The sequence below is a fragment of the Tasmannia lanceolata genome, unplaced genomic scaffold, assembly GCF_043159265.1.
Source record: "Tasmannia lanceolata isolate RefF3 unplaced genomic scaffold, GAP_Taslan_0.1 ptg000037l, whole genome shotgun sequence".
NCBI classification, from domain to species: Eukaryota; Viridiplantae; Streptophyta; class Magnoliopsida; order Canellales; family Winteraceae; genus Tasmannia; species Tasmannia lanceolata.
Genome location: NW_027518714.1, coordinates 31571406 through 31591098, shown reverse-complemented (window position 1 = coordinate 31591098; position 19693 = coordinate 31571406). Strand labels below are relative to the sequence as shown.

At 37.2% G+C, this 19693-nt stretch overlaps 1 protein-coding gene across 5 annotated transcripts in view; it reads left to right on the top strand.

Moving 5' to 3' along the window:
- Positions 1–13891: 13891 nt before the first annotated feature.
- Positions 13892–19693, top strand: part of LOC143860650 (PHD finger-like domain-containing protein 5A) — a 40641-nt gene continuing 34839 nt past the window's right edge. For 2 of the 5 annotated variants that reach the window (XM_077371400.1, XM_077371399.1), the window contains exons 1-2: positions 13909–14046; positions 14735–14827. The gene's annotated coding sequence lies outside the window, so the exon portion shown is untranslated. Of the gene's footprint in view, positions 14047–14732; positions 14828–19693 lie in introns of all 5 variants that reach the window. The other 3 variants (XM_077371398.1, XM_077371402.1, XM_077371401.1) reach the window with 3 other exon arrangements.

Below are 19693 nucleotides of genomic sequence, written 5' to 3'. Positions count from 1 at the left end.
TGAATAAAGAATAAGTATAACCGATTGAAATGAATAAGGAACTCTGACTAAAAGGAGAACCTCAATATATATATATATATAATCAGTATATATAAATACATATATGTATATAGACATATACATTTACCCTAACCAGGGGCACCAGCCCTAATCTAATCTAACAGAGTCAAGAAAATCCCGACTCAATACAGACTGAAAAGTGTATTAGGACCATGTTGTAGCCATATAAAATGAACTACCCTAGTCTACAAATGGGACAAGGCTCCTAACTCTAGGCTTTACATGTGTAAGCAACACATGTTCATCCCTATGTGAATGTAGTATATATATATATATATATATATATATATATATATATATATAAACACGGGTACTTCCTAGTTGGGTTTTACTATGTCAGTAAGTATATACATAGTATATAAAACAAAGTAGGGCTCCGGATGCAATCTATCGGGCACTATGCAAATGATCCATACTTTAGATGTGTAAGCCCAAGGGTCTACTCTCCAATCTTGTTTTGATGATTCTAAACATAATTGATTGTGTTTTTGAATACTAATCAATTTGCTTTGAAGTGTTGTGTTTAAGATAGGATTGATCGTTGAAGAAACCAACACTCAACTTGGTCATGCTTGAAGATGTACCAAACAAGAGCCAAAGGAGATAAGTGAAGCTCACATCATCACTCAAGCAAGCATCCAAAGATGGAAGATCATTTGAAGACCAAAGCTAAAGAGGGATCGAAGATTGCATAGGTATCATTGTACATCCTTTCTCTTTAGAGTTTCAAGTCAAGGCAAAGTATTTTCAAAGTGTTTTCAAAATTGTTTTTTCAAATAACACTTAAAGAACTTCAACGGTTTAGTGAATGCTTATGTAGTGGACCAACATGTTGGGACCCTCATAAACATTCCAAAATTATCATAGGAGTCAAGTTCCAAAAGCCAAAAATCACACATCAAAATATCAGATTTTTTAGGCTTCTCGGAACTCCGAGAAAAGGTCCAGTAGCGTCCAAACATTTTCTCAGAACTCCGAGAAAATTTCTCGGAACTCCGAGAAATGGTCCAGTAGAAATTTTATTTCTTCTGGCCGTTGTCTCGGAACTCCGAGAATATTTCTCGGAACTCCGAGAATTCTAGGAACTCCGAGAATGATTCTCGGAACTCCGAGAACCTTGCGACAGCTCAAAAAAGAGCCGTTGGGTTTTGATTTAAAAGTTGATTTTTGTTATCTACACCCCCAAACGGTCATATTTTGAGGAGAGACTATTTATACAACATCTAGAGGATTATTTCCTCTCTCTTGATTTTTGAAAAACCCTCTTAAGCACTCAAGCAAACTTGCAACCCTTTTAAGCTTAAGATTTTTGGTTTTTCCCAAACTTGCCTTTCACTTGTGAACCTATTGAGTTTGGATATTTTAGAGCTATCACTTGCAAATCCTTGTTGAAGAGCAATCAAGGAACTACAAAGGGCATCAAGCTTTCAAGAAGAAGCCAAGCTATCAATCTTTCATATCTTGTATAGGTGGCTAGGGCATTCCGTTTTTAATTCCCTAAAGAGCAACCGCTTAGAACTCGACGGAGAAGGAGAGTCTTTGTAAAGGTGTAAGGGCATCCTTGTTTAATATCCCTTGGAATTGTAACTGTCTCGGAGCCGGGCATCGTGGAGGTCTCCAATAGTGGAATCCCTCAAGTGCGACCTTGAGTAGAGTGGAGTAGGCCGTTGGCCGAACCACTATATATCGGTGTGTCATTTCTCACTCTTGCATTTCCATTATTGTTTGGTTTGGCATTTCTTTTTGTTTTTCAATTATATTTGCACTAACCAAATATTTAATTAAGTGAAGAAAAATTCCAATTAGGATTCATAGGAAAAATTCAAAAGGCCTAATATTGAGATAAATTCAATTCACCCCCCCTCTTGTTTATTTCAATTGGTATCAAAGTCTCGTCTCTAATTTTTAGAAAACCCTAACCGGTCTAGAGTAAAGATTCTAAAATGGCAAACTACCCTCAACACCATGAAGGTTACTCAAACACTAGGCCACCCTATTTTGATGGAACAAACTATGGTTTTTGGAAAACCAAAATGAAAATCTTTTTAACCCAAGACTATCAAATGTGGAGAGCAATTAATAATGAATACATCTTACCCACAAGAAATTTAAATGATTGGACCGAAGCCGAACAACAAGCTTCGAATTATAATGCCAAAGCCATGAATTCTCTTATTTGTGCTCTATCTCCCGGAGAATTCAATAGAGTATCAAATTTGAATTCGGCTAAGGAAATTTGGGACACTTTAGAAGTCACCCATGAGGGAACCAATCAAGTAAAAGAATCTAAAATGTACCATCTTTTTCGGCAATACGAACTCTTTCAAATGACATCCGATGAAACAATTGCCGACATGTACACTAGATTCACCAATCTTGTAAATGGATTAAGGGGTCTTGGAAAACAATTTTCCAATAGAGATTTAGTGACTAAAATCCTTAGGTCCTTACCTTTGTCTTGGGAATCCAAAACCTCCGCAATCACCGAAGCCAAGGACATGAACACATTGAACCTAGATGAACTAATAGGGTCCTTGATCACCCATGAAATGATTTTCAAAACAAAAGCACCCGAAATCGAAAAAGGAAAAGGAATTGCTTTTGCTTGTAATGTAGGTGAAAATGAAGATGCAAAAGAAGACATGGAAGATGAAGTTGCCCTCCTAACAAGAAGGATCAAATTCTTGCAAAGGAACATGGGAGGGATGAGAAATAGAAGGACAAACCCTCCATTCAAGAAGAAAGAAGAACTCGGTGATGGATCTTCTCAACCATGATGTTACGGTTGCAAGAAGCTTGGACACATTCGCCCGGATTGTCCACTCAACAATGAACCCACTTCAAACAACCGCTTCAAGAGAAGAGAAGGCAAGAAAGGAATGACCGCCACGTGGGATGAAGAAATTGAAAGCGAAGGCGAACAAAATGATGGCGAAGATTGCTTGATAGCAAGGAACGTATGCTTCATGGCCTCAACAAACGACAACAATGAGGTAAACACTTTAAATGATGTTATTGTCTTAAAAGAAGTTCTAAATTCCTTACAAAATGCAAATGATGAACTTGGAGATTCAATTTGATAAAATTGCATCACTTGAAAATTCTCTTGCTAACATGACAAAAGAATTTGGTTGGTTAAAAAAGGATCATGAATTTTTAGATGATGAAAATGAAAAATGCAAAGTAAAAATTCATGAGCTAAATGCTACCATTAAGACTTTGAATGTAAATCGACAAAATCTTTCTATTGAAAATAACAAACTAAAGCATGAAAACGGTAAACTATCTTTTGAGTATGATGAACTCAAGAAACTCTTTGAAAAATTTGAAAATAGTTCATTAAAATTGGATAGGCTTGTTAATATTCAAAGAATGTCAAGTGATAAAAGTGGACTTGGACACAAATGGAATACTACCATATCTAACTATAAAAACAAACTTGAAAAGGCTTCTTCTAGTGGTACCAAAATTTGTTTTTATTGTGGTCTAGAAGGTCATTACAAGGTTGCTTGCTTACATGCTAAACAAGATAAAATCAAATTGAACTCTAAAGTAAAAACAAATGAACATAGCAAGATTAGGAGGATTTGGGTACCTAAGGGATCTCACTTGCCTATTCATATGTAGGTATGCCTTAAAAGCCATAACAAGAGGAACACATGGTACCTTGATAGTGGATGCTCTAGACACATGACTAGAGACCTCACTCAATTCGCATCACTATCACTCAAGGATGGTGGAGAAGTTACCTTTGGAGATGACAAGAAAGGAAAAGTCAAAGGTGAAGGCACCATAGGTAACTCTACCTCTCCCATACATGATGTACTCTTTGTTGATGGTTTGTCCCATAATCTTATTAGCATTAGTCAATTATGTGATAATGGTTTTGAAGTTGTCTTCAATCCCGATAAATGCATTGTTAAAAATAAGATAGATGGAGTAGTCAAATTCATAGGTTCTAGAGACAATAACATTTACACAATTGGATTAGATGATCTTAGACTCCAAAATGTGACTTGTCTTAATGCCATTAGTGAGGATTCTTGGCTATGGCATAGGAAGTTGGGTCATGCCGGAATGGATCTCATTTCGACCCTCTCCTCAAAAGAAAGTGTTAGAGGATTACCTAAGTTCAAATTCATCAAGGATCACATTTGTAGAACTTGTCAATTAGGAAAACAATTGAAAAGCTCATTTGCACATAAAAATATGATTTCAACTTCCTACCCCTCGGAGCTACTTCATATGGATCTTTTTGGACCAATGAAGACTAGTAGCCTAGGTGGAAAGAGGTACGTGTTTGTAGTTGTGGATGACTACTCACGATTCACATGGGTCATATTTCTAGGACATAAAGATGAAACTTATGAAAACTTTCTTACATTGTGCAATCAAATTCAAAATGAAAAAGGTATTGCCATCTCCCACATTAGAAGTGATCATGGAACGGAATTTGAAAATGTACATTTTGACACTTATTGTAATGAACATGGCATAAAACATAATTTTCCGCACCTAGAACACCTCAACAAAATGGAGTAGTTGAAAGAAAGAATCGAACTCTCCAAGAAATGGCTAGAACTATGTTGCATGAAAATGATCTCCCTAGATATTTTTGGGCGGAAGCGGTTAGCACCGCTTGCTATATTATAAACAGGGTATATTTAAGGCCAATTTCTAAGAAAACACCTTATGAGCTTTTGAAAAACTTGAAACCAAATATAAGCTATTTTAGAGTGTTTGGATGTAAATGCTTTATTTTAAACATCAAAGATAATCTACACAAATTTGATAGGAAATCGGATGATGGAATATTCTTAGGGTATTCTTCTCATAGCAAGGCATATAGAGTATTTAATAGGAGAACCCTAGTAGTAGAAGAATCCATGCATGTGACATTTGATGAAAGAGAGCCAACACCACAAGAAATGCCACATGATGAGGATAAACCCATTGAACATCTTTTTCCAAAATTGAGTGCTCCTCCTCTTGCATCAACAAGTCATACATTACCTAGTGAGGAAGTAGAAAATGAAAATGATGACTCATTGCCTAGGGATAGGAGAACATTGGTAGATCATCCTGAATCCCAAATTTTAGGTGATGCCACATTGCCAGTGAGAACTAGATCATACTATCGTAGTGTGAGTAACAATTTGGCGTTCCTATCCGAATTAGATCAAAAATCCATCAAGGAAGCTGAAAAGGATGAATATTGGTTGATGGCCATGCAAGAAGAGCTAAGTCAATTCGAAAGGAACAAAGTGTGGAGGCTAGTGCCTAGACCTAGTGATCATCCAGTCATTGGCACGAGATGGGTGTATAGAAATAAATTGGATGAAAATGGAATTATCACTAGGAATAAAGCTAGGCTTGTAGCCCAAGGGTACAATCAGGAGGAAGGGATAGATTATGATGAGACATTTGCTCATGTTGCCCGTATGGAGGCTATTAGGATACTTTTGGCATATGCATCTCATAAAGGATTTAAACTATATCAAATGGATGTCAAAAGTGCCTTCCTAAATGGCTATATCCAAGAGGAAGTGTATGTTGAGCAACCTCCAGGTTTTGAAGACTTCAAACATCCAAATCATGTCTTCAGGCTTGATAAAGCTTTATATGGATTAAAGCAAGCTCCTAGAGCTTGGTATGAGAGGCTTTGCACTTTCTTAGTTGAAAAAGGATTCGAGATGGGAAAGGTGGATAAAACCTTGTTTATCAAAAGAGAAAATCATGATATCCTCCTTGTCCAAATCTATGTGGATGATACCATCTGTGGCTCAACTAATCAAAAATTGTGTGATGAATTTGCAACCTTAATGAAAAATGAATTTGAAATGAGCATGATGGGAGAGTTAACCTACTTCTTAGGACTCCAAATTAAACAATACAAAAATAGAATATTTTTAAATCAAGAAAAATATACAAAGGAGTTATTAAAGAAGTATGGCATGTATAGCAGTAAGACATCAAGAATTCCCATGAGTACTACTGCTAAGCTAGAAAAAGATGAATTTGGCAAATCTGTGGATCAGAAATTGTATAGGGGTATGATAGGTAGTTTGCTCTATTTGACAGCCAGCAGACCAGACGTTATGTTTACTGTCTGTCTCTGTGCTCGATTTCAATCGGATCCTAAAGAATCTCACCTATCAGCAGTTAAGAAGATCTTCAAGTACTTAAGAGGAACCCAAAGTCTAGGACTGTGGTATGAAAGATCATCTTCCTTCACTTTCATCGGATATTCAGATGCAGACTTTGCTGGATGTAGAGTAGATAGGAAAAGCACTAGTGGGACTTGCCAATTCTTTGGTAAATTACTTGTTTCATGGTTTAACAAGAAGCAAAATTCAGTAGCTCTGTCCACAACAGAAGCAGAATATGTGGTAGCTGGAGCTTGCTGTGCTCAAGTCCTATGGATGAAAAGCACATTGATGGACTATGCAATCAAAATGGAAAATATTCTCATCCAATGTGACAATACTAGTGCTATAAGCTTAACAAAGAACCCCATACAACACTCAAGAACAAAACACATTGAGATTAGGCACCACTTCATCAGAGATCACTCACAAAAAGGGGATATTTGCTTAAAATATATCAACACTGAAGATCAATTAGCGGATATCTTTACAAAACCCCTTAGTGATGATAGAATTTGTTATATCCGAAGTGCCTTAAACATTTGGAGTGCGGATCAAATTAAAGAAATTGCCAAATAAATACTTTGTGCCTTTAACCAGCTTATCTATATAGTATTTATATATATAATATTTGTTTGGTAGTATCTGCATGAATGAGATGTCAAATTTTTAATCTTAAAAATCACTCAATTGATATTCTTAGCCTTCTTAGTTTTCTAAGTTGGAGATGTATCTTCACTTTAATTAAAATACCTAACATTTTGACATATGTCAACATCTCGATCATGAACAGGTATATGTGCATTACTTGGTTATATTTTTTTTATCATAAGCATTGATTTAGGGGGAGTTATCTACTCCTAAATTTGTTTTTACACCCTTTCTGTCGATGACAAAAGGGGGAGAAGGTTTGAAATTGATTATCTATTCAAATTTACTATATGCACCACATGCTTATAACTTGTATCATTTATATGTGTGCATATATTGAGGGGGAGTTCTAGTATTCACTTGCCTACTATGTCACTCCACACACACCTCATAATCAATTTTGTTTGTCATCATAAAAAAGGGGGAGATTGTAAGCCCAAGGGTCTACTCTCCAATCTTGTTTTGATGATTCTAAACATAATGGATTGTGTTTTTGAATACTAATCAATTTGCTTTGAAGTGTTGTGTTTAAGATAGGATTGATCGTTGAAGAAACCAACACTCAACTTGGTCATGCTTGAAGATGTACCAAACAAGAGCCAAAGGAGCTAAGTGAAGCTCACATCATCACTCAAGCAAGCATCCAAAGATGGAAGATCATTTGAAGACCAAAGCTAAAGAGGGATCGAAGATTGCATAGGTATCATTGTACATCCTTTCTCTTTAGAGTTTCAAGTCAAGGCAAAGTATTTTCAAAGTGTTTTCAAAATTGTTTTTTCAAATAACACTTAAAGAACTTCAACGGTTTAGTGAATGCTTATGTAGTGGACCAACATGTTGGGACCCTCATAAACATTCCAAAATTATCATAGGAGTCAAGTTCCAAAAGCCAAAAATCACACATCAAAATATCAGATTTTTTAGGCTTCTCGGAACTCCGAGATTTTTCTCGGAGCTCCGAGACTGGAGCTCGGAACTCCGAGAGTTCCCTCGGAACTCCGAGAAAAGGTCCAGTAGCGTCCAAACATTTTCTCGGAACTCCGAGAAATGGTCCAGTAGAAATTTTATTTCTTCTGGCCGTTGTCTCGGAACTCCGAGAATTCTCGGAACTCCGAGAATGATTCTCGGAACTCCGAGAACCTTGCGACAGCTCAAAAAAGAGCCGTTGGGTTTTGATTTAAAAGTTGATTTTTGTTATCTACACCCCCAAACGGTCATATTTTGAGGAGAGGCTATTTATACAACATCTAGAGGATTATTTCCTCTCTCTTGATTTTTGAAAAACCCTCTTAAGCACTCAAGCAAACTTGCAACCCTTTTAAGCTTAAGATTTTTGGTTTTTCCCAAACTTGCCTTTCACTTGTGAACCTATTGAGTTTGGATATTTTAGAGCTATCACTTGCAAATTATTGTTGAAGAGCAATCAAGGAACTACAAAGGGCATCAAGCTTTCAAGAAGAAGCCAAGCTATCAATCTTTCATATCTTGTATAGGTGGCTAGGGCATTCCATTTTTAATTCCCTAGAGAGCAACCGCTTAGAACTCGGCGGAGAAGGAGAGTCTTTGTAAAGGTGTAAGGGCATCCTTGTTTAATATCCCTTGGAATTGTAACCGCCTCGGAGCCGGGCATCGTGGAGGTCTCCAATAGTGGAATCCCTCAAGTGCGACCTTGAGTAGAGTGGAGTAGGCCGTTGGCCGAACCACTATATATCGGTGTGTCATTTCTCACTCTTGCATTTCCATTATTGTTTGGTTTGGCATTTCTTTTTGTTTTTCAATTATATTTGCACTAACCAAATATTTAATTAAGTGAAGAAAAATTCCAATTAGGATTCATAGGAAATATTCAAAAGGCCTAATATTGAGATAAATTCAATTCACCCCCCTCTTGTTTATTTCAAGATGTATAACTCAAGGGCTCCAGACTTCATTGCTCATCGGTTGCTGTAAACACAAGTGCACCGAGTGTTTACGGGTGCAGCGCCGGCGCATAGCTTGGAAATAGATTCAACAGCACCAGCAGGGTAATGACATCCCATTTGGCACGCATTATATCTATCCCGTGGAACCAATAATAATGAAAAATAATGAAAGACATAAATAATGAAGAGTATGACAATGTATGATGTGCAGTGTGTGAATCCCTCATTTTAATTACGCACCTATCTGGTGCCCCTGGATTCTAACGATAAAGTTCCCATTTAAAATGATTTTAGCCTAAATTTCTCCAAAGTTAGTAAAAATGGCACTTTCAAAGAGTTAGGCAATGTTTTAAGAACTCCCCAGTAGAGTCGCCAGCCTGTGGACTCCGATCCGAGAGGACACGAGTGCGATGAGGGATGATCGAAGGAAAATAATGAGGTTCGTTGCTTGGGCTAACTTGATCAAGAAATGAAATGACACTGACGAAACATGAAATCAAGTATCTCAATCAACTGAGTCTATTAGAAATAAGGCCAGCTTGGATGAGATGAAAGAATAATCTGAGATCGCACACCCAAGAAAGCTACATTATCATTACCACTCATAAAGGGAGGTCAATCCAGTTAACGAATATCATGACAAATAGCAGATATGGATACTCTTAAACACCTCAATCCAATGATTCACACTATACATGAAACTTCATTTCCTGAGTCTAAATAGAAACAGAATTTGGTAATGAAATACAAGAGTTTCTCAATTACAAATATTGCAAGCTCAATAAAGGAAACTAAGTCAGAATCATGTACAATATAGAGAATGAATATATCATTTTCAGGACAATACAAAGCCAGTACGGTTGCTAATGGTTTTAATCGAACCGATAATGTGAAATGGTAGGGGTAGCACTATAAGGCAACAACATCATTTCATCTCAAGCATTAACTGTAATATAGTGAAGTGTTGTGAATATCTACAACATTGGATTGGCAATACAATGAAGATCATTAAACATGCAGAATCAAAGTCTTCAATGGGGATGATTTGATAGACTCACAATCACTAGGTAAATGCAACACGTTCAACGAGCAGACACAACAAAAATTGCCGATTGAGTATCTCTAAGGTTTCAAATGAAAATCATTTGATGATCTCAAAACCACCCTTGAATCCTTCCAAACACTAGGGATCAAAAGCAGATTAACCTATACCTTCAAACTTTTCTTCAAATGTAAGTATCAAGGCTCATGTAAATTCAATCCAAATGTTTGAACCCTATTCAGCTTTAGTCTAAATATACGTATTGAGGCCCATAACCACAACATAAATGAAATTAGAAGCATCAACACCAATAACTTGAACTCTAAAGAGCAAACAGTGAGCATCCAACAATTAGACAGATTCAAGCAACTAATGACATTACGAATTCCTTTTAAAAATCATATGCCAACTCTAACACTCTAATTCAGCTTTAGAACACAGTCATCACACATAACCAAATAGGTGGAAAAATAGTAAAACCAACCAAGATGGAAACAAAATTGACAGACAAAGAACAAACAGGAGAACTTGACTCTTAAAAATTTTTGTAAATCCATTTTAAAAACAAGGAAGCCCAAATTGATGGCAGTAAAGCCGAATTCAAAACAAAGTCAAAATGCACAGTATTCCATTTCATAAAAACTCAAAAGCGGAAATGATTTATAATAGAACAAGTAAATTGAATTCCTACAATTAAAGTAATATAGAGGAAGATATACTTCTTCATCTGCTTGCAATTGGGGTCGAAGGACCTGGATCAAAGATGTGATCCGATCCCCATGGTTTCCAAAACCACCCAATATTATGATGGACAGAGGGACCAAAACTGGCAACCAATCAAAGAGAAATTACAAAAAACCAAATCCATTAAACCACCTTGATGAAATATAGATCGGGAACAAGAACATGATTACCTGAAGCACCGCTTGAGGTGGAATCAAGATCAATTCTACAAAAGCCCTTCGTCGTTGACGGACAAAGTTTCCGATCCGGAGACGATTTTCCCACCACCAGAAAATGATATTCAATGGGGTTTGAAGGGAGAAGAGATGGGATAGAAGAAGGCTTCTGATTCTTCTCAAGGAGTGAATGGCTACCGTTAAACAGGGGTGAAGAAAATGATCGGAATCCTGGCGATATTTCCGGAGAAGGCAAAAATGGCCAAGGTGTATAGAAGCTTGGGCTGATTGGAGATGTGGCTGATTTGGGTAGAAATAGAGAGATGATGACATGGTGGTAATAGAAGTGGGTGTTGATAGTGGTGGCAAAGGTGGACGGACGAAGGCGGCCAGAGGAGGAGTGGCTGAAGGGGGTGGAGTTGGGGTTTGATTGGAGGGGTGGCTGGCTGGAGAAGAAGGTGGTGGTGTTGGCCTGAATTAATGGGGATGGGTTTCGTATGGAAGAAGGTGAGATGGGTTTTTATTTTAATGGTTATGAGGTTGAAGATGGATGTGGGTTTGGGGAAGAAGAAGAAGAAGAAAGTCGGATTAGGGGTTTGATAGGGGCGGCTGGCCGGAGAAGACAAGGTTGGGGGTTTAAGCTCCCCTTTTCTCCCTCTCTGCTCTCTCTTTCTCTCTTTCTTCCCTTGATTTTTCCGATCGAAAAAACGAGCTCTCTTTCGGGAGAAGATAAAAATCCAAAATCCCCAAACCCTAATTCGGTGGATGTTTTTATAGGGCAGTGATAAATTCAACCTCTTTTCCTCCTAGGACAGCCCCTCCCCCGCCCCCCATGTATTCATGTCTACTCCTTTCTACACTATTAGGGGGTGGCTCAAGCAGAAAGCAGGGGCAAATGAATTCCCTTGTCTTTGCACGATCCTAGCCTTCTGATTTAATCCAATGTTTCTTAGAGATTGCTTGTGAAAGAAGCAACATGAATTCCCCAGAATGCCCTCTTTTATAGGGAAATGATGCATTTCACCCCCCCTCTGAACTTGCACCACGACACTGCCTTAGCTCGTTTGCTAGGCAAACGTGCACGGATCTTAACGAAATTTTACAGGGACCTGCTTGGGACTCTAAACTACTCTAGGGTTAAATTAAAAACTCTAGCTCATTTATTTGAATGGAATTTACTCAAACACATGCTTAGGGTTCGGTCAAAATGGGGTGTCTACACACGTGGCACCCCCTTTGTATGTACGCGGAATTCCAAAAGTCTTTCGTATCTAAGTATAGTTGGAATTCCAAAAGCCACTTCCTAAAAATCTGCACGTCATATCTTAAAAAATACCCAAAAAACAGGACTTCCTATATATCCTATCTCTAAACATGTGGGAAGGAAAGGTTATCTCAAACCATCCTAAAATCTCTCTCTCTCCCTCTCTCTCTCCAACAAAAACCCAACAAGTATGTATCCTTTCTCATGCCAGGTAATTTCTGTTTTTCTTTCTTTTTTTTGTACGAATTGAATGAGACCACATTATTTTAGCCCTTGATTTCACTCTCATCTATTGATTCTTGATCTTTGATCAAGCATGATCTATAAGCTATTGATTTTTGCTTGCCTCAATCTTGCATATAAGATCTCCGTCTGCCATTAGATTGGACCCATTGATTCACCTTTGTGATAGCCCATCAGATCAACAATCTCGATCACTAATCACATATCCATGCGTCCACTAGATCATGGTCCTTTTCATGGAGACAATATTAGAGATGAGGTATGTACGAACTTTTCCATTTACTTTCATATTCTAGCTACTTTAAATGTCATATCACTTTTCTTCTTGGGTTTCTTTTTTGTAGGTTTCTCAAGTTCATTGCGGGATTTTTTGGGCTTTCAGTTTTAGCAAATAAATGGAAGAGGAATTGAATATTGTTCAAACATGTACGGAGTTTATACTACGATTTAGATTCTCTTTCTCTTTGTGGTTGTCATTGTCGGTTTCCATAAATGCAAGTCTAAGGGTGTCTTCTTCTGTTTCTTTTGATTGTTGTGGTTTGAGTTCTTTTCAAAGACTGAATCAAGCACTGGGTTTCAAACACACTTAACAACTATATACGACATCTCCTGCAACACAATGACAGACAACTCTGTAAGTAATTTTGGCACGTATTATTTTGTTCTTTCATTTCTCTTTTTTGTTTTTGTTTCTCAATTGACACTAGCAAATTTGATTTGAATGATGTTCTTAATATTGCTTCTCTGTAAAAAAAGAGTGAATCATTTTCTTTTTTAGCCGCCCCGTGCAACACATGGGTCTGCAATTAGTTCAATAATAAAAATGAATGTCACGCTTGAAACGGTACAAAAACGTGTCCAGACGCCCCAAATTAAGTCTTACACTTCTAGCAGTACCTTTAAAAGTGTTCAAAGGAGTGTCGACACATGTGGCCACGTGTGTCTTGTCGGATACGGCAGGACACATGTCGGCAAGAAATTCAAAGTGTTGGCTAAATCATAGCGTGTAAGTAATTTTTTTAGTGCAAAAATGCCTTTTTATTATTTTTCAGTGACTAAGAAACATTATCCGAACGATGGTATTGGAGGGAATTCTTAGTTTATGATTTTTCCCCTCTCATCTTTGATGACCTATAATTTGTGGAAAAGAAAAAAATATTCCAAAGAAAGATTTTGTTTGTGAAAAATATTTTTCTTGCAACGATGAAAAAAAAGAAATGTTTTTCTTGCAATCCAAATAGGGGTAAGGAAAATGATATATTCGCCACTTTTTAGTTTAAATTTAGATCAAAATCCGAAATTTCGGCTCAAAATTTTGGATTTCGGTTAATACTGATGTAAATCGAAACGTTACATCATTATTTGATCGAAATTTCAGCCGAAATTTTGTTTTCTTAGAATTTCGGTCCGAAATTTAAGGGATTTTCGCAAAAAAATGTGCAATTAATTAGTTATTTAATATATACCCAAAATTTCCAGCAAAATTTCAGGATAAATCTGCAATTAATTAGTTATTTAATAATACTTATTTTTTTATCTCGTTGGATTTCGAACGAAATTTCGTAATTTCGGCAAAAATTTCGGTTTCGGTGAGTACCTAAACGCATTCCGAAACCGAAATTTAAAACCTTGCTCGGAACAGCATAGTCCAGTGAATTCGTCCCCTTTTTTATTCCACCAGGGGGGGCTGTCCCGAGTAGAAAAATGGGCGAATAAGCACTATCCTTTCTAGAATAATAGTGAAACAAACTGCAGTCAGGCTCTTTCCCTCTCGCTGGACACAGCCGAAGCTCGCTTTTCCCTCCATATAGACGCTCAGGTATTCTTCTTCTTCTCTCTCTCGCCAGTTCTTTCTCGTCTTTATTTCCCCCCCTTTTCTATTTCCTACCCGCCTCTCCTCTCGAAACCCTTTGAGCAGGTTCCCCAAAATCGCCAATCTGAAGCGATCTTTTGCTAGAAATTTCGTTTCGGTTTCTTGGGTTTTCCATTCTACGATTTTTGGAGTGAGAAATGTGGACTGTTTATACTGTTAGTGTTAGGAGCAATTTTTTTTTGGGATAGGGTTAGGGTTTTCCCATCTGCGATTTTTTGAGAGATAAAAGTGGACCCCGTTTTCTTCCTGGACAAATGACTTTGTTTTTCAGACTTTTAACCAATGTATTTAGGGGCCTCTCCAATTTGGCCTGTATAATCTTCTTTTTTCTCTGAATGACCCACATCTCTAAAATATTTAACAATACTAAGTTGTTGCTGTGCCTCTGTTTCTTTTTTCCCAGTATCCATATTCTTTTCGGGTAATGATATCAGCACAACCATGTTTTGATAATTGCACTAACCCATGTTGTCTTATTTAAAGAGCCTGTCAGGGTAATTACAGTGTCCACAAAGCTCTTACAAACCCATTAAAAAGTAAAAGCAAGCTGGGTTTGTGCAATTATTAAAACATGGTTGTGCTGATATCATTTCCCTTCTTTTCTCACCTTTCATCTTTTGTGGAATCTGAGCAGCGAGTACCGGGTTTTATTAAGGTTGGGGCAGACATTGTCAGTATTCACTGCTAGGAATCTCCCACTCTTCATTTGCATCGGACAGTTAATCAGGTAAGAATGGATTTGATACTCATGTTTGAATAGATGCTCTAATTCATACTGATTTGATCTGTAGGATAGGAATGACTTTGTTTTTTCCATGTCGCCCTTGCTACAGACACAATTTGTTTAGTTATTAATAACTATAATTGCAAAATGAAAAGACAGACAATAAAATTGTTACCAAAGAGTGGAATTCTTTTCTAGAATAAGTTTTCCAACAGTATGTGTTAATATATCATGACCAAAACTTTTAAGATGCGTTCAGTGTTTTTTCTTCTTCTATTACTTCATTTCCCTTTTATTAAAAATGGCAAAAAGCTATGGCATGCTTCTATCTATTGTCATGGCTGACTCCACAAAGATTATGTGAATTTTTATATCATGACCAGAACTTTTATGATGCATTCAGTTTTTTTTTTTTCTTTTACTTCATTTCCCATATATAAAAAATGGCAAAAAGCTATGGCATGCTTCTATGTTCTATCTATTGTCATAGCTGACTCCACAAAGATTATGTGAATGTAAAATTCACACCATGCTCCCTACTTGTTAGTTGGTATCCCCATCTAATGCTTGTTTCAAATAATTTATTGAACTAATTGCTTTCCCTTTACAATGTTTGTTATGGAATTTGAATGATGCTTGTTTAGGACTTGGGAAAATTTATCATGGACAGAATGAAGTTTGGAGATTATGTTCACCGGGTCAATTTTAGTTATATTTTCCCTTTTTGTTTGGATTTTCTTTGGGTTTCATTCAATAAATAATGTTACATGGTTGGTTGCAGCTATTTTCATTTGGGTTCCTCAAACAATTGTTGTGGTAAAAAAAACATCCATTTTTTTATGGACTTAAGTTGGGTTCTGAATTTTAACAACTCCGCTCCATCTTTTAAGATATTTTCATGTTGGGTAGGCATCACATGGTTACATGCAGTGTTCTGAAAATCGTACGATTCATACAATTTGATTCGATTTTGAATCGTACGATTCATTTTAAGTCCCTTATTTTAACAACAGTGGGCCCCGTGACTTAACTTAAAGGGCGGGATTTAGGAGAAGTTTGAAGCTATGTGAGGTTTGAGATGTATTGCTTTGATACGTTAGAAGTGTAGTATAAACCTGGTTAAAGATAGGGAAGTGGATGTGACATGGGAGCACTGCACGGTGCTCATTCCTAATAACAAGACAATGTTACATTGTAATTATTGTGGGAAAGAGTATTCTGGAGGTGTTTTTAGAATGAAACATCATCTGGGACGTACAAAACAGAATGTAGCTACTTGTACACAAAATTCGGATGATACTGATAAATTTAAATTACTATTAAAGGAAAATGAAGAAGAGAACGAGAAAATAAATGATGCCAGGTATGATGTGGGCCGGCCAGACTTTTATTACTAAAATAGGGAAGAAATAGAGGATGCACGTGTTGCTCAAGCGAAGAGAAAAATGGATGATTTTGTGGTTAAGGGGGATAAAAAGCAGGCAAGCAGGCAACTATCAATCAAGTTTGAAAAAAGGGGGATAGGGATAGAGTTTGCCAAAACATAGCAAGATTCTTTTATGTGAATGCATTGTCATTCAACCTTGTTAAATGCCCGTCTTTTGACGCCTTTGTTGAATCCATATGCCATTTTGAACATGGATTAAAAGTCTCAAGTTTCCATGAGATGGGGAATACATTTCTCAAAAGAGAAGTGGATATAATAGAGTCGATGATGGAAGAATATAAGAAAGAGTGGAAGAAGACGTGTTGCATGATTATGTCGGATGGTTGGACGGATGGGGCGAATAGATCCATTACTAATTTCTTGGTGAATAGTCTAAAGTGGATAATTTTTTAAAGATCAGTAGATACTTCTGATATCTCAAAAGTGCAGATAATTTATTTACTCTACTTGACTCAGTGGTGGAAAAAGTTGGAGAGGAAGTACAAGTTATCACAGATAGTGCGGCTGCATATGTGAAAGCAGGACAATTGTTGATGGAGAAGTGGAAAAAATTATTTTGGTCTCCTTGTGTCGCTCATTGCATAGATTTAATGCTTGAAGACATTGGAAAATTACCAACCCATGCAGAGACCTTAGCAAAGGTCAGGATGATCACAATGTACATTTATAATCATAGTTGGGTTTTGCATCTTATACGTAAGCATATGAAAGGAGATTGACAATGCCAGCTGTGACACGTTTTGCAACGTGTTTCCTGACATTGAAGATTCTAAGAGGAGAGAAAGGCGGGCCTGATGCAAATGTCTGCCTCTGATGATTGACAAAAAAGCCTATATTCCAAAAAATCCGATGGGATCAAGATAAACGAAATTGTGTTGGGCGATTCCACATTTTGGCTTAGTGTATTATTGTTTAAAATGCACATCCCCTTTAGTGAGAGTCCTACGCTTAGTGGATTCAGATGAGAGGCCTGCCATGGGGTACATTTATGAGGCTATGGACTGAGCCAAAGAGGCCATTGCAAAGAATTTGGGCCACATAAAGAAGAAATATGAGCAAATTAAACATATCATTGATGAACGTTGGGACATGCAACTTCATAGGCCCTTGCACGCAGCGGGTTACTTTTTAACTCCTCGGTTTCAGTATGAGGATTCAAATGTCGTGGACATTGAAATTAAGGTGGGGCTATTGGATTGCTTAGAAAGAATGGTTCCAAGTTCAAAAGAAAGGGCGCTACTTGATAACCAAATTGATAAGTTCAAGAAAGCAGAGGGTCTCTTTGGACGGAAAGCGGCAAAGTGAATGAGGATAGAAAAGCAACCAGGAGTTGATAATGATGAGTGGATAACGGGAAGAGATGGACCTGTGCTTCTCGAAGACACAAGTTGGATAGATATGGGTGGATGTTTTGTGGAGGAAGTTGCAGGAGATGAGACGGGCACTGGCTCTAGTCATGCGCCTCAACAAAAGAAAATATGTAAGTTATTTAACATTTTAGTTGATATGATTTATTTGTAATTTATTTTCTTAGTAATAAAGACATGATTTATTGATATTCATTCATGTAAATGTAATAGGCGCTATAAACCTCAATAAAAGGAAGGACAAGCGCTAATTGCAAGATGAAGAAGAAGAATTTGGTTCTTCTCCCGACATAGATGATGGAGATGAGGATGTTAATGTTGAGGGAGGAATTGGGATGCCGATGACGAAGATGATAATCAGGATGCGAATGAGGATGTCAATTAGCACCATTTCTTTTGAACTTGGAACCATTCTTTCCAAGCAATCCAATAGCCCCACCTTAATTTCAATGTCCACGCTATTTGAGTCATCGTATTGAAACCGAGGGTTTAAAAAGTAACCCGCTGCATGCAAGGGCCTGTGAAGTTGCCTGTCCCAACGTTCATCAATGATCTGCCAAATTTTCTCATATTTCTTTTTATGTGGCCCAAATTCTTTGCAATGGCCTTTTTGGCTCGGTCTATAACCTCATAAATGTATCCTATGACGGGCCTCTCATCTGAATCCACTAAGCGTAGGACTCTCACTAAAGGGGATGTGCATTTCAAACAATAATACACATTAGGCCAAAATGTGGAATCGCCCAACCCAATTTCGCGTATCTTGATCCCATCGACTTTTCTGGAATATGGGCTTTTTTGCCAATCATCCGAGGCAAACATTTCCATTAAGCCCCCTTTATCTCTCTTAGACTCTTCAATGTCAGGAAACACGTTGCAAAACGTGTCACAACTGGCCTTGTCAATTCCTCTTTCGTATGCTTACGTATAAAATGCAAAACCCAACTATGATTGTAAATGTACACTGTGATCATCCTGGCCTTTGCTAAGGTCTCTGCATGGGTTGGTAATTTTCCAATGTCTTCAAGCATTAAATCTATGCAATGAGCGACACAAGGAGACCAAAATAATTTTTTCCACTTCTCCATCAACAATTGTCCTGCTTTCACATATGCAGCTGCACTATCTGTGATAACTTGTACTACGTTTTCCTCTCCAACTTTTTCCACCACTGAGTCAAGTAGAGTAAATAAATTATCTACATTTTTGAGATATCAGAAGTATCTACTGATCTCAAAAAAATTATCCCCTTTGGACTATTCACCAAGAAATTAGTAATGGTTTTATTCGCCCCATCCGTCCAACCATCTGACATAATCATGCAACCCGTCTTCTTCCACTCTTTCTTATATGCTTCCATCATCGACTTTATGTTATCCATTTCTCTTTTGAGGAATTTATTTCTCATCTTATGGTAACTTTGAACTTTTAATCCATGTCCAAAATGACATATGGATTCAACTATGGCGTCAAAAAATGGGCATTTAACAAGATTGAATAAAAAAAAAGAACCTTGCTATGTTTTGGCAAACTATCCCTAGCCCTCTTTTTCCAAACTTGATTGATAGTTGCCTGCTTGCCTGTTTTTATCCCCCTTCATCACAAAATCATCAATTTTTCTCTTCCCTCAAGCAACACATGCATCCTTTATTTCTTCCCTACCTTGGTAATAAAAGTCTGGCCGTCCCACATCATACCCGACATCATCTTTTTTTTCCTTCTCTTCTTCATTTTCCTCAATAATAATTTAAATTTATCAGCAATGTCATTTGAATTTTGGGTACAAGCAGCTACATTCTGTTTTGTACGTCCCAAATGATGTTTCATTCTAAAAATATTCCAGAATACTCTTTCCCACAATAATTTACAACCTAATCTTGTCTTGTTATTGGGATTGACCACCGTGCAGTGCTCCCATGTCACATCCACTTCTCTAACTTTAACCATCTTTATACTACACTTCTAACTTATCAAAGCAATATACTTGAAACTTCTCAAAGCTTCAAACTTCTCCAAGCAATACAAACTTGTAAATTCAATGCCTGAAATGAAAAT